We start from the raw sequence: 20,470 nt of genomic DNA on the forward strand, positions 1-20,470 counted from the left end.
CCGAACAAGTTCATGAAGACTTAGTATTTACTCACTGGAGCTGGGTTTTCAAACAAATCTTATGTGAACCCCTCGTTATCCATTAATTCCAACCGAAGCACAACGCATTTTGATGGAGGCGCACGGTTCTCTATTCAACTAAAATTTTGTTTGGAAGTATAATTAGACAAAAATAGAATTTAAGAAGTTTAAAGAATGTTGCATGTTTAGTTATGACTCAACATTGAATTAATAATTTTTATGACATAAAATGTATCACACAATATTATTTCTCCTTATTTTTATATTAAATCATATCGGACCATCTATTTGCATAATCAATATAACTTTCTGGGAATTTCAGTGACAGCGTGAGGTTCTTTGCCGCTTGGGGAAATAGTCAAATTATCGATTCGATTATTTCACCTTTTCATATGCAATAAATATGATGAAAATGATAGAAATTGTCGTCTGCATGAATTTTTTTTACATGTTATTGTCAATAGTTTGTCATGAACATAGTACAAAAAGTCTACACTTGTTCATATTATATTAAACTTTAGCATTGTACATTTTGTAGTTTCGTTTCATGCAAAAATTTCGACCTTCATGTGCGTGGTTATTGAAACACAGAATTTCTAATTATACCCCGACAAGCAGCCACAAGCTTGACAACCATTTGTATATCAGGTGATGACATTCAGAGCTGTATTTTGAATTTTAATGGTAGTGAAAGAGAGATCAACCGGTTGCGACGCATTCTCCTTCGCATTTTCCGCGCAAGATATGCCGCTTGAAATGATTAGAAGAAATAGCTGAACAAAGAATTATTGATATTAATAAAAAGAAGAAGCGAAATAAAATGTATGATCTGCGAAAAATGATAAAAACCAATGAAATGAAAAATTTCGAAATTAAACGAATAAATGCATAAAATTATTTAAATAAATTAAACGAACAAAATGATTAAAATGCATAAAATAATCAAAATGATTAAAATAATAAAGAAAGAATAAAATCAATAATATGAATTAAATGAATTTATTGTATTAAAACAATGAAGAGAATATATTTTTTAAATGAATTAATTGAATTGAATGAACTAAGTGCATTAAATGCAATTAATGAATTAAGTGAACTTAATGAATAAAATTACTAATATTATTCAAACCATAAAAATAATAAAGCGAAGCAAAATAATGAACTGAATGTAATTATTGATGGTTGAATTGAATAACAAAAAAAGGATTTATGAGTAAAACAAATAAAATGAATGAAATAAAATGTGCAAAAAGCAAAAAAAAAACCTGTTTTAATCCATCTAGTGGTGCAATTGTACCTTTCTCCTTTGTCCAAACTATGATTCCATGGCTGGTTATGTTCAATGCAATGGTGGAAATATATAGGGGAACACGGGGCTATTCGAACCTACTTAAGCAAATCGCCGTTTTAGGTGGATAGATGTGAAAAAAGTTACCGGTCAAAAATCCTAATTGTTAGTTTGAAACCTCAGCTATATTTTGGTGCCATAAAAGGTTCATTTGCACCACTCAATGGCAGCGCTAGACGACGATTTGCAAACCTCTACGTTTTTTTCCAGCCTTTTATAAAGTAGGGGTAATTCGGACCTCCCTACGGGGCAATTCAGACTCTCATTTTTATTTAATTTTTTTTACAATGGAATTATGTTTACCTATGAATTAGTTACAATTACAAGAGACGCTCCTTAAGAAACAAAAAAATAAAATAAATAGCTTTATAAAAACTTAATCTGGTATGTCACAGCTGTCGATTGGCGGCCCATGTTTTTTCTTTGATGTGGTGTACGCAATGGTGAGCGCAGCCGCAAGCCGCTGAACGGTGGTTGACGGAATAGGGGGTCCGAATAGCCCCGTACGCTCATATCGCACAAAAGTGGTGAGCGTCTCGAAAATATCTGTGTTTTCACCCAAACAAAAATTATTCCATAAAATAGGAGCCTCACAGCCCTTAACGATTTTAGAGTGATTGTATAACCTTTCTATATGAGAAAGGCAAAGATGAGTAAATTGAATTAATTGAATTCAATGACTTAAATGAATAAAATTATTGAAATTAATAATGATGGTAAAAATAATAAAACCATTAAAATAAATAAAAATAAATAATCAATAAAATTAATTAAATCATAAAAATTAAAAAAAAATAACAAGCCGAATAAAATGAATAAGAGTGATTGAATTGAAAATTATAAATACAACAAAATAAAACGAAATCTATCAAATCAATACAATAGGCAAACAAAATTAATAATTCGAATAATACCGATAAAATTAATATAATCATCGCACAGTGGCGTAACTAGACCAAATTCCTGGCCAAAATTATTTTGCACGTTTTTAAGCTTTTTTATATATCAAAGAGTAGTAAAAAGTGGTTTGTTGCAGTTTTGGACAATTTACGAATAAATAATTATCGTATTAATCCTCCTAGCAGTGTAATGCAGAGCTAAAATAGAAAAAAAAATTAAATTGCAATTTCATTTTTTCATTCATCTTCAAATCAAACGTTGTTATTGGAGATGACGGGTGTCAGTTAGAAGGCTTTGCACTTAGAGGTTTTGATTTTAGGAACGTAACACCATAAATTAAAGCATATTTATGCCATTAAAATTCCTTAATTTGCGATCGAATTAGGCTAGTTTTCTTTAGTGCAAATAAGCAGGAAATAGTTCGAGTATTTAAAAACGATATCTCCTTGAGAGGCTTTTGATGCTTCTAATGGTATCTAGAAAATAACCTCGTTGTGAATGGTTCAAAGATAGCATAGTTATATGAATAAAAAAAATTAAATGATGAACAATTTAAAAAACCTATAGGTGAAATTGCGCCTTTCTCATTTATCCTAACTATAATGTAATAACTGATTCGCTTAATATAAAATTATGGAAATGTCTATTACATTCTCATTACACTTGGTAAGCATATATAAGAGCACGACTGTCACGAACCCGAAAAGAAACATATCTGCGCTGACATACTTGAAACAAACAAAAATATAATATATATAATTGGCTAACCAGCGTGAGTTCAATGTTGCTAAACCATCTCCGGGAAACTGATGTGAGTTTGTTAATTTTGGAAGATGGCCATTTTTCCGGGGCACTTGCAGAACCGTCTACGGCGGTCAACGCGGTTAACTAGACATCTTTTGGCCGTCAGTAACCTGGAATTGCAAATGCAAGTTATTTGGCACCCATTTCAGCAAAAAAAATATCTTTTTACTTTCATCGCGGTATCTGTTTTGCTTCGGAATTTTCTTTGTGACCGCACTCAGCAATCCGTAACTCCGGAGCCGGAAGTTGGATCGGAATGAAATTTAATATCGGTTCCGGGGACGCAACACCTTGAGAATAAGTTGATCAAATCGCCATCTAAGCCAACTCCGGGAAACCGATTTAACTGTTACTCTGAATTTGGATACTTCGACCGGGACTTCCGGATCTGTCGATGGTGGCCAATGTCTACAGATCCAAGCAGTTGTGGTTACATTTTGGAAAAATTTTCACCTTTTCACATTCAAAGCAAAATTCGTTAGAATCGGGATTTGCTGCATGATTGTACTCATCACCCTGTACCAGGGATGTAATGCATATAAATGAATAACCAAATGAATAACATCAATTAAACAAATCAAACGAACAAAATCATTAAAATGAATAAAGTAATTAATATTATTAAAAAAGAATTAAATGAATTTATTGAATTAAATCAATGAAGAAAATTATATTATTTCAATGAAATAATTTAATTGAATGAACCAAGTGGATTAAATACGATTAAGGGGGAGGGGGGTACGGGATTCAGCGCGAAAAAAACACTTTTTGCAAATATTTTTTGAACTTTGCGTGAAGCGAATTGGATCAAAACTTTTGGACATTTTAGTGTATCATTTCAATAACATGCTGTAATTTTTCTATGCTATAATATTGATAAAGAACTCGCTGACGAAGCTTTTTGTAGAACGTCTCTAAGAAAAAAACATGATTTGCGGTCTTACCTGCCATTCAAAAATTGCTCAACCGATTTTTTTCAAACTTTGCATACACATTCTATGTTAAAAACACCTATTCCCTAAGTTGAGTTTTTAAGATAAATTTTCAATTAGGGGTATTTTTTACTCATTTAAAAAAAATCCTTTGCCCGAAAATTTCAGCTTTTTTTTGAGTAAGCACCCCCGTGTTTGGCAACACGTTTGAAGATTTCTCCAATAATTGCACTGCTTGGACGCGTCCCAGGACCGGATATTTCTCTTATACTACTTGTCGAAATTGACAGGGTGCGTTTGGAACCAACGAATCGCTCGCTGTATCTGCCCTGGCAAGGTAGATAGGAACATTGCTTCGTACTTCGATTTGGGTTCGGCACGCGATCACTAGCTTGGACCGTGATTTATCTGAGGTAAGGGCCTTGATTGCAGCCTGACTATCGGAGCAGAAGTTTATAACTTTGCCGGACAAACTCATTTGAAGGACCGATTGTATCCCGCACATAAATTTCTGCTTAGAATACAGTACAGTATCTACCAAGTGAGTGAGATTGTTCCAATCTCATTTCACGACAGTAGACACCAGCACGAACACGTCCCTCCATCAGAGAACCGTCAGTGTAACAGACCACTTGCGTTTGTTGTTGTCTTTCTATATAGCCAGACAACCACTTCTCTCGAGAGGGAAGAGAACTACATTTCATTTCCAACTTAAATTGCACAACAACTAGAGGACACCAAGCAAGTTGGATGTTAACGCATATATCATTCCCACGATTTGCGAAGAAAATAATGGTCCACTATGTCAGAGATTCGCATAACACAGTAAGAGCAAAACCCAAAATGCTCGGTGCGCGACTGGCATATTTTGGTCCCCTGGTACCTTCTGCGTACGGGGTTAGCCTGTTGAGGATGATCCTCTCAAGCAATTTGCCAGTCGTATCGATCAGACAGATTGGTCTGTACGCCGATGGGTCGCCTGGCATTCCCGGGCTTCGGCAACAACACCAATTTCTGCCATTTCTATCTATCGGGAAAACGGCACTCGTTAAGGCATCTCTGCATAGCTAGCCTGAACATGCTCGAGTTCGCTATGATCGCTGCCTTGAGAGCGCTGTTTGGAACTCCATCCGGCCCTGGAGCTTTGTCCATTGCTAGGAAATTAGCCACTAGTAGTTCTTCATTCGTCATCGGAACCTCCATTTCGGCCGTGCCCGCACTGTCTCGTAGTGCAGGTGGACAGGAGCTTGTGGCTCGAGACGGGAAGAGTACTTCGATAATCGTCGCCAACCGGTCCGGAGACCGTGCTTGGGGTGAAGAGCCCCCTTTGGTCTTGGCCATCACGATTCTGTAGGCGTCACCCTACGGATTCGCGTTGGCACTCTCACACAGGTTGTCGAAGCACGCTCTCTTGCTACTTTTGATAGTCTTGTTAAGGGGCTATTTCGCAGCTCGAAACACTTCACGGCGGTTCTCTCTTGCATCCTTGGTGCGGGCTCTTTGCATCCTACGTCTAGCTCTTAGGCAGGCTGATCGTAGAGCTGCAATCTCGACACTCCACCAGTATACCGGGCATCTGTCGTTTCTTGGCAGGGTTTTTCTCGGCATAGTGGCGTCGCACGCGCGTGATAGAACGACTACCAGCGCATCCCCGCTTAGACTGTTGGTGTTGGCCTCCAGTCCCAGGGCCGCGGTGAAAGCTTCGCTGTCGAAGTGATTGGACTTCCACCCGCGTACCTGACAGGGATCTCCCGCCCTCGGATGCTGCACACCATAGTTGATCTTAAAGCGGATTGCTAAATGATCGCTATGGGTGTAGCCTTCGTCTACCCTCCATTCCATGCCTGGAACCAGACTCGGGTTGGCAAATGTTACAACAATCCACGCCTCCACCCCATTTCTACGGAATGTACTAGCGGAGCCATTATTAGCTAGCACAGTATCGAGTTTCGCAAGCGCCTCCATTAGCGCTTGGCCCCTGCTATTTGTACAGCGGCTGCCCCACTCTACTGCCCAAGCGTTAAAGTCTCCCGCTATAACTACCGGTTTCCGGCCCACTAGGTCTGACGAGAGCCTGTCGATCATCTGGTTGAACTGTTCTATGGGCCACCTTGGTGGAGCGTAGAAGCTACAATAGAACACCCCATTGATCTTCGCAATCGCAACATCCTCGGCGGAGGAGTGTATTACCGCTTGAACCGGGAACTGTCCCGTTGTACAGATTGCCACCATCCTAGGCCCGTCCGACACCGTTGCCGGCAGGGATGTTGTACGGGTCTGATAGGAGGGCGACATCTGTCCTCGACTCCGAGACCGACTGCCACAGCAGCTGTTGGGCTGCTGCACAATGGTTAAGATTTAGCTGTGTGACGTTCACGGCTTCTTCTTATTTGCCTCGCCGAAGGGACACGAAGGTCCGCCCATAGCATGATTACGGGCTTGCTTCTTAGTGGTGAAGATAAGGCATTTATGCGCCTTAGTGCAGCCCCGCTCCTTATGCCCCTCCTCGCCGCAGCGACGACATAGTTAGCACCTATCCACTGAAGGCGGCTGGGGTATGCTAACTGGGCATACTGACCAGCCGATCTTCAGTGTACCTATCATGGTAACCTTTTTGGCATCTGCTTTCAGTAGCCTGAGGTAGGCTACTTGGGTGCCGGAGAGTCCCCCTCTCAAGCGCACAGAGGCCCGTTCGATTGTTACGTCGCATTGCTCCTTGACGGCTGCGACGACATCGTCTGCGGTCGTGAACTCGCCCAGATGCTTACACTGGAGAGTCATTTCCGCCCCTAACGACCTCACCTGGGCGCCTTCTCCCAGGACCTCTTGAGCCAAGGCCTTATAGACAGCACTGGATTGTGCGCCTCGCTTCAGCACCAAAAGCATTTCACCGGTATTGGTGCGTCTCACGCTGCGCACGTCTTGCCCGAGGGCCGAGAGGCTTTCGGCCGCCCTCATCGACTTTAGGACGTCGGCGTATTTGTCCTTGTCGGTCTTTAACCACAAGGCCTCGCCTCTGTTCTTGGCCTTTTTCACGGGCTACGGTGCATCCGGTGTCGGTGTCGGCTTCTTCTTAGTGACCAGGGTCCAGGGATTTACGCCCCCCTGCCCCGGTTGCGCCGAGTTGCTGGTGCCTTCTTCCTGCCCGGCGGGGTAAATTGGGTCCCGGTTTACCTCGACCAAACGGCGTTTGACCGTGACGGTTACACGCCGTATGGTGTTGGTTTTTGCACCCTCGCCTGGTGACTTCCTAGGGCGCTTCGCGTTCAACGTCTTCTTGCGCTTGCGCTTGCCCTTGCCCTTACCCTTCGAGGGGAACTCAGCCGCCGCTTCGAGCGACTTGGCTGCGCCATAGCACGGGAAAGGGGAAGGCCCCTGTCTGGGTACCTATGTCGGCCTTCTCCCTTCCCACCCTCTTGGAGACCACTGTCTGGGTTCCTCTGTCGGACTTTTCTCCACACTCCACCCTCTTGACGTAAGCCTGCTGCTCCTGTCTTGCGACACGAACAGCCTTCCGGAGCACCAGCAGGCTCTGTTTTAGCTCCTTGCTGATATTTTGCTTCGCATTAGTGAACTCGATTAAAGTATCGAGCTGTTCCACCACTTTACGCATCGCGGATAGTAGCCCGTCCAGTGCGTTGGTAGGGCTATTTTCTACCACTGCTGGGGGGTCACTGGTGCTGTCGGATACAGCCCTCGTCGCTCCACTACTCTCTTCACTGGGGGGAGACCTCATTAAACCACCTTTAGCAAAGGGGTTCGGCACCTCTGTTTGTGTGTTTTTGTTTTTCACGTCGCTCATTGATCCCACGAGTCGCGCGAGAAAGAAAGGTCCGCCACGCCAGAGCTTTGCAGTAACGTGGTAAGGGACGCTTACTGTGGGGGTTGCCCAGGTACCCCACAGGCTCCGTTAACGATCGAGCATCTTTTTCACCCCCTCGATCACTCATCTTTCGGCACGGGTCGCTTCACGCCTTGGACTTGGGGTTATTACCTATTTTTCTTTACGTGGTGACCGCGGCCCAGATCCTTTACCAGGGCTTTAGACCTGTAGCTTCCCCAGTAACAATTGAAGTTTTATAGCACGCTACAAGTGCAATCTAAGTTTTATGAGTGCCTATAAAACTACCATAAAACCTCAATTGTTACTAGGGTTTGGTTCTCAATAGTTCCAAGTACGTAGGTTATTACAGACATGCTACCATTGAGATCCGTCATTCGCTAGCGGAGTTACCACACGGCCTCTGAGCAGGTTCGTCAGTACACATCTAAATTTGCTAATCGAAACCCAGTAAAACTTCACCGTACAACTATTAGCCGAGAGTCTTGGCAAACCCCCAGCCAACGAAAATTCGGCAAAATTAAGCGGATCATCGGCGAAAAAATCTTGGTGCGTGGCGCGAACGTTCCGCTGTGTAATGCAGCATACTGAGGAGTTTACCCGGTTATCTCAGGCTTCTCTTCGCCATTGAGAATATTTTAAACCCATTAAACAATTTTCACCGTATCACGAGTCGCATGACACTATGGAATTGGGGTTCCCTGTGTGGTGGGTTTTTACCACTGGAAGAAGTAGTCCGTATCGCAATTCTTAGCCGGTTGAAACAATTACTACCGACACTATACCGCTTATCTAGGGTGTTCGGCGAAAGAAGCTGACATTGAAGGACAACTTCCATAGATGGCCGAACAACCAGCAATGAGACTATGGAATATAATGCATGTGATGTGCAAATGAAAACACGACGCATTTGTGCCTATGAAATAAACGAACTGAATAAAAAAAATGAAAACACGTATGGAGATTTCATTTACCGTACCGGTACTCAACCGGTTTTTTGCCACCTCTGGTTTACAGGTGAATCAAACCGGGAATCAAGTGTTAGATCTACCAATTTCAGTGGCATATAAACAAATCGTAGGTTTCGCATTTGTAAATGAAAAAAAAGGGATTTAAACATGTGGTAGTGATCGCTATTTTAATGATACTGGTTAGTTTACTGTTCTCGGATGCAACGAGCACCTCAGTAAAAGCCAATGAACTCACCAATAATATATTAAAAATTGTGAACATGGAAGCAGTTTTATTGGAAACTATCTAAGGCCAGATATTTCCAGATTTTTTCAGACATTCTCTTTAGATGTGCCAGATTTTAGTTTAAAATACTTGGCAACACTGGTACAGAGCAACAGGAACTATCAGCGATTTGTTTATAGTATGTTTTGTGCACATGTGTAAGTTACGGGACTTTGGCTGACTACGTGTGATGTTACGGACAGAGATATTTATCAGGGAATAGAGAATCATTCAGATAAACAGAAATAACACGTTTTCCGGCGAGTTAAGTGATTTTCAGTAATATTTGATTGAAAAAAAAAAATTCTCACGCAACTGGTGGAGAAGGAGTCCTGAAAAAGTTCGACAGCGTCAGAGTAAGTGAGAATTACGTTGCCTGGCCACCACACAAATACCCTCAGTATGAAAAGTATCTCCACAACACCAACTTTTTGTATCCCAACGATATTATTTCTTCCTTAGCCAAAACATTCACCATACGTAAAACAGAAACCGTGATTTTGCTAATATTATAAAATAATTTTACAGTGATCAAAATAATTCAAATCTAACTGTTGGAATGTTCCAGAGGGGGGCATATGAATTCCACTAGTGCAACGTAGATCTGTTAACCCGTTGAATATTTCACCCACACTTTGATATTTAGGCAATCCTTTCGAGAACATCTTGAATAGCCTATCTTCCATGAGATCCTAATAATTAAATTTATTTATCTTCTCCGTAAAATACATCAAACGGCTTCCAAGCCGACATGATACCCTTCCAGTTGTTATCATACTACTTGTGAACTGTTACGCAACCTTCTGGTTAGGGTATCGGTTAACTAAAAATAACAAATATTTCACTCTGAACACAAATCTGCGATTTCATGACCCACTTGAAGGCAAACCCTTTTACTACAGCATCATCCGATCCATACTGAAATGGCGGAGCAAGAATTCCTGCCATCGTTACCCAAGAAGTAAATCAACAGACTCCTCCATCGGACTGTTTAAAGATTGGAACCCAGTCAAATTAAAACCTAATTTCGACTCGGTTCGATAATTATCACTGCTAATTTGGCAGTCAAAACATTTAGTCCTTTTTTCCTTTTTCCCTATCATGCCCAACCACCACCACTCACACATTTCTCACAGCCAACATTTGCTCGAGTTTCCGGACCCAACTTGTCATCCCATTTTCCTCACTTTTTTTCCCGCTGTTGTTCTGGTCCCTGCTGAAGCCAACCGAGTTGTTAACCTTTCCAGGAACTTTTTATCTTTATTTTTGTTTCACAAATTGAAGCTCAATTTACCTCTTCCCGTCGGAATGACAAAAACGGTCTGTCTCTTAGAGGGACACTTTTTGTAAAGTGTTTGTGCTCTTTTGTCGGCAGTGATTTTATTTCGATTTTGGTCTGTTTTTTCGTATAAATTAGAAATAAACACTGCCTGGTCGGGGCTTATTTTGTACCTACCTTTGCCACTTCAAGAGATCGCGGCGGGGGGCGGCGGATCTGAAAGGAAGAATAATATTTTATTTAAAGCTAATTGTTTATTTATTTGCTGGGATGGACATTTTTATTACGTATTCACTTTGTTTAGATTGATTGTGAGTGTTTTTGTGATTTTTGAACATTGCCTCCAATGCAGGTATGTATATTTCAACAGTGGGATGTTCGTGCTCGCTGTCCTCATCCAGATAATTGACCCTATTAGGTAATTCGTATGCTGGATAATTTTAAACAAAAGTAAAGTAAAATGGCGAAAACCACAATCTCCCGTAACCGCAATATTAAACCAAATCCCGTTCTTGAATTGCCATCTGCTTCAAAGACAAGAAATGCATGCTAACTACGTTAAACATAACAACGTTACTTGACCTGATTTTCGCATCCTAGCGCTTACCAACGCCTTCAAATCCAATTCAAGCGAAGAAAATATTTGGCTTCGCCTAGGAACACATTTTCCTAGCACTCGCACCCACCCTTTGACAAATGCCAACCAGTTACAGTGCTCAGCTGGCAGGCAATATTGAAAGACACCAGCGCCACCACCACCACCACCACCCCCTGCAGAGCGCATCTTGACGGCTGCAGCGTCAGGAAAAATGCATGCAAAAGTCTCAACGGTGATGATCACGATAGGATGATGATAATGATGATGATGATGGCAAAATTTAATTTATCCTCGCAATTTTCATCTTGCCGACACAGATTTTTCTTCCTGAACGGGCCCATGGGACGCTGGTCATGGAACGAACGGAGGGAGGGGGGGAATTCTTGCTGTCCCATCTTGACGGCTTCGTCTTCATCATCCCATCAAAAGCCGAGTCAAGTCTAGTCCCGGGCACTCTGGTGGGTCCAGTGAAGATGCAGGAAGATGCAAATGATGACGATTTCTTTTGTGGCCAATACCCTCATCCGTTATGCATGCCGGCCGTCGTCGCTTCCAATTTATGCGGAGTAAAATGCAATTTAAATTATTGCTCATTTAAATGGAATTAAAACTGGTGCAAATTAAATCGGCGGTAATGGTGAAGGTATTCATTGAAAACGAGATTTGCTTATCTTCAATGCACGAAACTGTTGCACTAACAGGTGTTGGAAGAGTGTCTGGAGCTTTTACTATCTGAAAGTTTCGCATTTTTGTTACGTGAAAAAAAATTGTGTTACATCGAATAAAATAATGACCTAGCGCTGAAAAATTGATATTTGAATAGAAAGTCGGCATAGTGTAGATCGTAGGACAGTTCCTTACATCCAGGTTTGATTCCCAACTGGGTCGGAAGTCCCTGTATGCTCGATTATATGCAAGGAGTTTTTATTCTCAGGTGATGCGATCCTCAAAAACGCCGATCAGCCATGTTGGTTTTAGAAACGACAGCTAACAACATTGTTTACTAGTACTCCATATGTTTGCTTTGATTTCAGTAGGTAAACACAGTTGTTCGCACCTTGGTTATATGGTCCTCACGTGGCTAAATTGTTGTGATCGAGAAAGTGTCAAACATCTTTTTAACTGAGCAGATCCTTATTTGCCTAATTTAATCCAAACATAAATCAACACTCATTTTTTTAGTGAAATAAAGGACTATTTTGAAGTCGTTTTGATAGGCTGGTTCATCTTCAAATATTTGTCAACTTCATACAGGCCACCTTAGTGCAATAATTCATACTTTCGAATATAATTCCCCAGATAAGTGTATCCCCTGCCGCTGTGCAACGGTTCTACAACTATAAACTTACCAACTGACTGCACTGGACCGAGCGAGCCAAGAACCTTCCGCACACTTTCTTTTCCAAAGCTGCAGTGATTTTATTTATTACGACTTGTCAGAAGACACATGTCGGAAACCATTCGTGAACACATGTATTTATACCCATCACCGCCCGTGACAAGTACCCTGCTCCAAGTGGCATCAACAGTGACACTGGGTACTGGCCTGCAGCAACTACGGGGCAACTACGGCTGAACGGACGACCCCACCCAAATAAGAATAAACACGATGAAAATGTGAAGGGAAAAAGGTGACTAATGGAGTGACGGTACAGTCCGGTACAGCCCGGAGACCACTTTCGGACCGGGTGTAGGTTGTAGTTGAAAAACAGGGACACAGAGAGGAACACAAACCCCAGAACGAATGGGAGAAAAATGTCTGGTTCCCTAGAAGTGTATAAATACTTGAAGCATGCTTCGTCTTGCTTCCTGAATGGATGCCTCCGGACGGGGACGACGTCGAATGTTAAAAGCTTTCCATTTCATGTATCATTCCACTCACTGTTTGCCTGTTTTGTAGCCTCCGGTTGTGGGTGACTGGGGAGGACATTATTCGAACGGCATCGCAATACTAATATCGCATCTGTTGCCGTCTCTGTTGTTATGTGAAGGCTTCCGTTATTTATTTTTGTTTTTTTTTTCTTTTTAAAGCAAGGCGATCTCGTACAATTACTTTAAAACTTTTCATTCTTCAAGAGGAGCCGGATGCTTTATTGCATTTGATTCAGCTGGTTGGTTATACGTAAGCTGACCAACCGTACGGAATTTAGGAGAACAGCACGGATTTTCGGTTGCGCGTACGGAAAAAAATATTTGTACAGATTTGTCTGGAATTCATAGGGAATTTTCATTCTCAGTGGAAGTACTTCCGGGACGATCTTCCACAAATGGAAGCAGACTAAATAACGTTGCAAACTAAGTTGCCCAGGTTCCAAAAATGCTATTTTGTTAGAAAAATGAAACCAGTGAACAAGAGTGATAAAAAATCATTTTTTTTTTAAATTATCTTATAAGCTTTGGGACTATTTAAACTTTAAGATTTATTTAACATGAATGAAAAAATTGAAACGCTGCCCATCTCGACTAGTCGTTTAAACTGTTCTCCCAAGTTAGGTGGCATTTTTAAATTCAGTTTTTAGCAACCGCCAAGTTGATCTATCTAAGTCGAAACACAATTTACACAATTAACTTCCGTTATGAAAATATAGTGCAATGGTTCTACTCAAATTGCCTCCTATGAAGCTATCTCAAAATGATCCGGATTATACATTTTCTATTTTTAATCTTTTTCAGGACCAATTCATTACCGCTGCACTTCGAATGTATTCTGTAGTTCTGAGACATAATGCAATTAAAATTTGCAGTGGATTCTGAAACTCCTTCAAAATTTCCATTTACATAACTTAATAGGTTTTTTCTTTTAATTTTACTTGGAAGGTTTACCCGAAAATTTTAATGTATTCGAAGAACATTAGATACAGAAAGGAGGCTGTTAAGTACAATAGAGTATTTAATTTTACATTAAATTTTCAGCCAGATAAACTGATCGGGCAGCTTGATATAGACAAGGAACTTGACAAACATAAGTGCAAAATGCGTGGACACGTGGCGACATAACCAGAAAGGAACTCTAGTGATATGGGAGAACTCACTCTCTTCCAGCATCTGAGCTAGACACTGCAATTAAAGTATCAGATACAGAGTACATTCAAGAATACACGCAAATATGCGAGTGGACACACGATTATAATACACGAATTTATGCGCGCGACGTTATATACACGCGACACACACGTTAACATACAAACGCTCGGGCCCTTCGTTATCATCCGCGCACACCTACGCCTGTGATCTTGCAAACAGGATGACATCCCCGCGACTAAGTGAATGTTTTAGCACTTATAATTTACAAACGCTATTTCTCAAGAATGAACCTACAAACGCACGCGCGATTATGAATTGGTTACGTCCGGAAGTTCCTCCTCTCGGCCCTAGCAGACTAGGCCCAAGCCTTCAGTTGAGAAAAAATGATGCTCATATCCACTAGACAACACTTTCCATGGCGACATGACTTGGAACTCTAGTGATAGAGTTGATAGTGATAGAGAACTCACTCTCTTTTAGCATCTGAACTATATACTGAAAATGAAATATCAAATTCACAGTCCGCGCGATCATCCTAGAACACATGCGAATATGCGAATAGACACACGATTATAAAATCGAATTTATACACGAGAAGTAACACGCTAGCACATGCGACATGCAAACGTCCACGCGACAAGCAAACGATAGTTCAATTGACGCTTGTCTTATATCGGACCTCACAACTCGTGATATTTGTACTGTCATGGTAAATATGACTGTTGAAGACATAAACAAGAAATACGTCTATTGTTCGGCATATTTGCCGCATAATGAACCATCACCTTCTGATGGTTTCAAAAGGGTTGTATCATACTGTGGCAGAAATGGGTTTCCTCTCATAATCGGCAGTGATGCAAATTCCCACCACATAATTTGGGGCAGCTCTGATCTCAATTTGAGAGGCACCGAATTGATGGAATACTTAAGTAGTACAAATCTGCACATTCTTAATGCAGGAAACCGCCCAACTTTTGCACGAGCTGGCAGAGAAGAGGTGTTAGATGTAACTCTCTGCTCTGACAATATTACGCATGAGTTGACAAACTGGCTCGTACCAAACGAGCTCGAACCGTCGTTATCTGATCATAAGTACATCGTCTTTGATCAGTTAAACGCCTCGCTAGATATCGTCACCTATCGTAATCCCAAATCTACGAACTGGGACCTCTACGAAGAGAGCTTGGCGACTAGGTTTCATGGGTATCTTCCGACGATTGAATCTCCAAGTGATTTGGATGAGGTCGTGGATAAAACAAGCTCACTCATAGTAGCAGCATACCAAGAGGCTTGTCCACTTCGAGTTATGCGTGCTTCTAGAGGAACACCTTGGTGGAATACCGAACTTGTTCGACTCAAAAAGTTATGTAGGAGAGCTTGGAATAGCAGACGCAGGGACGGGTCGGAGGCATTTAAGTTGGCTCGCAAAGCATACAGAAATGCCCTTCGATCCTCTGAGCGAAGTGGTTGGAAAAGCCTCTGCACAAATGTCTCAGGTCTCAACGAGACTAGTAGATTAAATAAGTTACTTTCGAAATCGAAAGACTTTCATGTCAGTTCCATTAGAACTAATGGTGAATACTCGTCTGACGAAGATGTTGTACTCAACTGTCTTTTTGACACACATTTTCCAGGTTGTACGGAGCCATCACTGACGACTGCCTCTGAGTTCTTTTCAGGCAGTTCTGATTCTTGGGCATTTGCTCGTAGAATTGTGACAACCGAATCGATCAAATGGGCGATTGAAAGTTTTGCTCCGTATAAGTCTCCGGGAAAGGACGGAATTATTCCAGTTCTACTACAAAAAGGATACGAACACTTCAAGCATATTTTGAAAAAAGTTCTTACTTGCAGTCTTGCAACAGGATACATTCCATTAGCGTGGCGGGAAGTAACTGTCAAATTCATTCCCAACGGTGGCCGCGTCACTTATGAGGAGGCAAAGAGCTTTAGACCGATCAGTCTGACCTCCTTCCTTCTCAAATCAGTGGAACGTTTAATCGGCCACTACATTCGGGATGGTAGCTTGGGCGAGCACCCGCTCAATGCAATGCAACATGCATATCAGCGGGGGAAGTCTACTCCCACCCTGTTACACAATGTTGTCTACATCATTGAAAAAGTTGTTTCACAAAAGCAATCAAGTTTAGGAGTTTTTCTCGATATTGAAGATGCTTTTAACAACGTGTCTTTCGAATCCATTTTGGAAGCAGCACGAGATCATGGAGTACCTTCATATATCACGAACTGGATACACGCAATGCTTAGCAACCGACACCTGTGCTCATCGTTAAGACAAGTAGAGATGAGGAAACTGAGTGTCTGCGGATGTCCTCAAGGTGGGGTGCTGTCACCACTTCTATGGAACCTTGTCGCCGATAGCTTGTTGAGAAAACTAAATGAGCTTGGGTTTCCGACGTATGGTTTCGCCGATGATTATCATATAATGATCACCGGTATTTGCATTAACACACTTTTTGATTTGATGCAACAAGCCTTATGTGTTGTTGAGCGGTGGTGTCTTCATGTTGGACTATCAGTTAATCCAAATAAAACCTCAATGGTGCTTTTCACACAACGAAGGATTACAACCGGAGCTCGTCCATTGCAGTTTTTTGACTCTGAAATTATTGTCGAAGATCAAGTTTAGTACGTTGGGGCAATTCTCGACTCAAAACTTAATTGGACAGCTCACATCGATTTCAGGATCAAGAAAGCTTGCATAGCCTTTGGCAAATGTAGACGGGCTTTCGGCAAATCTTGGGGACTCAAACCCAAGTACATTACACAACAATTGTTAGACCAATACTGGCATACGGGTGCCTTGTTTGGTGGCAGAAGGGAGAAGTCATGACAATCCAATCAAAGTTAAACCATCTTCAGAGGATGGTCTTGATGGCGATGACTGGTGCGTTCTCGACAACACCTACTGCTGCTCTCGAGGCACTCGTGAACATAAAACCACTACATGTGTTTCTGAAACAAGAAGCACTTTCTTGTGCATACCGTCTTAAGGTTACTGGGCTCTGGAACAGTAACCCAATAGATCGTGTAACTAGCCACACAAGACTGTGGCCCCAAATGGTTACTTGGGATGAATATACACTTGCTCCCAGTGACCTTACACTCACATGTAGTTTTCCTTCTAAAACTTTCAATGTGAGTATTCCTCTTCGTGAGGAATGGCTGTCTGGCTGGATGGAGCGACAACTTGAAGAATACGTAGCTTGTTTTACGGACGGTTCTTTGTTGGAGGGCCGAGCCGGTGCTGGTGTCTATTGTCATGAGATAAGATTAAACCAATCTCATTCGCTTGGTAGATACTGTACCGTATTCCAAGCAGAAATCTTTGCGATTCTGTGTGGCGTACAATCCGAAACTTCAACAGGGAATTTGCGGTAAAAGAATCTATTTTTGCTCTGACAGTCAGGCTGCCCTTAAGGCACTTAGTTCGGCAGATTCGAGATCGAAGTAATCGCATGTCGAACTCAAATCGAAGAACTTAGCATTTCACATGCTATCTACCTTCTATGGGTACCCGGTCATTTCGGTATTACTGTAAATAAATGGGTGGACGAATTGGCTAGAGCTGGCGGTGCGACTGATTTCGTTGGTCCAGAACCAGTTCTACCACTGTCAATAAGTTGGATAAAGCACAAGATTCGCTCTTGGGCTGCATTCGAACATGCCAACCATTGGCATAGCTTGCAAACTTGCGTTCAAACAAAGGCTTTTCTGCCGGATGTGAGTCCGAAAATGTCAAGAAATTTGTTGCATTTTTCCAAGCACAACTGCAGTATTCTGGTCAGGGCCCTGACTGGACATTGCAAACTCAATTATTACATGGCTACTATTCAGCGCGCTGAGTATTATTCATATGATCTTTGTGAATCCGATTACGGAACATCATATCATTTGATATGCAATTACCCTGTATTAATGCAATTGCGCATCCGGATTTTTGGTTCTCCATACATAGATGAACCTATGTACAGAGAGCTGAAATTTAAGGATATGCTTTTGTTCCTAACCCAGTGTGGTACAGAGCTATAGTTTTTTTTAACCGTATTTGAATGACAATATCTCTTCGGGGGTGTTGTCGTTCTGTTATCTCAATATCCCCTCGGGGGTGTTGATATATCCGCTCACTGTTTGAGTAGAGGTTCTAAATCCCTCCGGGGGTTGGAAGTGTTATTCCTGAAAAACAAAAGTGGAATTCTGGACTTTGAGTCATTTCGTATTAACCCGAGTTTTTGGAATATTCACTTACAGGTTTCAGGGCTTAGGCTCTATCTAATGCCACCATATCAGTCATTCAAAAATGATAATTTTCGATAGATTGCGCCAGGTAAATAAAATCATTTTGCAGAAGAATCTACAACATATCGCTGATTGTGACTGAGTTAGAATCAAATTCAATATCCTCGTGTTTATATAATAATATAATATATAATATCGAGATTTGACTACACGATATAGCACCTCGAACTTGCGAACTTTAAAAGTGTCGCTTTATAGAAAAGTGGAATCGGTTACAAAGGATACATGCAAACCCTAATTATTATTATTATTATTCCTAGATACTTCAATGGTGATTATGCGGTAAGTTTGCGGCCTGATCCGACAACACAAAGCACAAGACAGTACCATGCTTTGCAGTTATCAATGACAGATTCCTACCTTCCCATTCTATGAAAGGGCTCACTATCATAAACCGTAGACAGCAGTCCCTAAGAAAAGCTCATCTTCGACAATCAACACCAATGCACGGTCTTCAATATTGCCGCCTAATCCCAAAATGGTTGCCAACTTTGTGACAGTTGTTCAGGCAATAACGGCAACTGGAAAGCCGCAAAAACTGTGTGCAATCCACATCTGTAATGGACGGACCCACATCTGTAATTTGTAATGGCCAGAAGTAAGAAAGGAGACCCTCCCGCGATCTTAATGTAATCTTGGAGAAAAAATAATACTTCCAAGATGGAGTCCTGCTACGAAAAAGGATTTCCACGTACCATAGCAAGTTTTTCGGACTTGGGGTCTAACCGCTGCTAATACGGTGGCATTTACTGATGAGACGAATTCGAAACGCAAAATCTCCATTTTGCATTTTATTTTTGATTCATCGATTTGTGTAGTAGGGGAGAGAGGGTAACAATGAAACACATTTTTTCTACCATTTAATGATTATACTTGTTATTTGTGTAACCAAATGTGATACATAGTGCCAATCTGTTGTTAACTAATACATATATTTTTTCCAGCTGGTAAAATTCACGGGAAATAACATTTTTTGGATAATAAACAGTCGGTGGTAAAATGTATCAGTGTGCCCCATGGGTAGGAACTGTGAAACACGATGTCGTTTATAATGAAATATTCTACTTATAAATTTTATTCTTTTGTTTTGACGAAGAATGATCCTAACACTTCGAATTAAAGTTATATTGAGGCGAAATCGTTTGTTTACGAAAGAATCCACTATATCATCGCGTAACATCGAACCACCATATATGCATATTAACTGCAATCCTGAAATAAGAGACAATTTCTACAAAACTTGCCCAAATTTACTATTTTGCACTACATGAGTAGTATTTACTGTGGAATATCGGAACCCATTCACATTTTGAGACAGACCACAAAAACAAAAAAAAAAACACTGTTCCCCATACGCCATCGTTCCGCAGTTACCCAATGGGTCTATTCATGACAATTAAGAAATTACACAGAACCATGAGAAGTTAGCAAAAACTTTGTTCGCGGAAAATGTTGAGCATAAAATTTGCTATAAATGGCAATAGACTAAACATTAATTCAATGAATGGTAACTCATAAAGGTGGAATAATGTTTTTCGTTGCAAATTTACTCTGGCTATCACAAAACAAACAAATATCCATTAAACGAGATAGAGTTATCAGATCGCTTCCAATATATAGCAACACGTGTAAAGAATTGGAAATCGTGAAATATGAGGGAATGAGACGATTCTGATCATGCATTATGATTATATTGCGAATGTTTCATAGTTCCTGCTAATCCACTGTTACCCTCTCTCCCCTACTCTGTTAACACGTACAGCTGTCTTTGTGCATTTGAAATAAAGAATACATCCTTTATTCCAAGATTCAAATCTGAAAAAAAAAATCAGCGCGGGTTTCAGGTCTTTGGTTTCTGCATTCAGATCGTAATCAAATTTCATAATTTCGGGATTGGATGGTCGTGGATATTTAAATTCGAAGCCTAATCATTTTGAATACAATGATGTTCTAAGCAACATAACATTCTATTATAATTTCGTAAATTCATTTCGATCTACTTTTCTACAGAAACCCATACAATTTATAAGACCTTCCTGCCGGGCAAGAAACTTCAGTTCGGTTTTGAACTTGATAAGAAAACTGTTAAATAGAAAACAATTTTTCATGCTGTTTTACAAGCATAATGAGAAGAACGAAACGATGTCTCGGAATGGTCGAACTAGAC

At 41.1% G+C, this 20,470-nt stretch overlaps 1 protein-coding gene across 1 annotated transcript in view; it reads right to left on the minus strand.

Moving 5' to 3' along the window:
• Positions 1-10,578, minus strand: part of LOC131684666 (connectin) — a 698,123-nt gene extending 687,545 nt beyond the window's left edge. The window contains exon 1 of the mRNA XM_058967732.1: positions 10,539-10,578. The gene's annotated coding sequence lies outside the window, so the exon portion shown is untranslated. The remainder of the gene's footprint in view (positions 1-10,538) is intronic.
• Between the last annotated feature and the right edge of the window lie 9,892 nt (positions 10,579-20,470).

This window comes from Topomyia yanbarensis, chromosome 2 (assembly GCF_030247195.1).
Source record: "Topomyia yanbarensis strain Yona2022 chromosome 2, ASM3024719v1, whole genome shotgun sequence".
Lineage (NCBI taxonomy): Eukaryota > Metazoa > Arthropoda > Insecta > Diptera > Culicidae > Topomyia > Topomyia yanbarensis.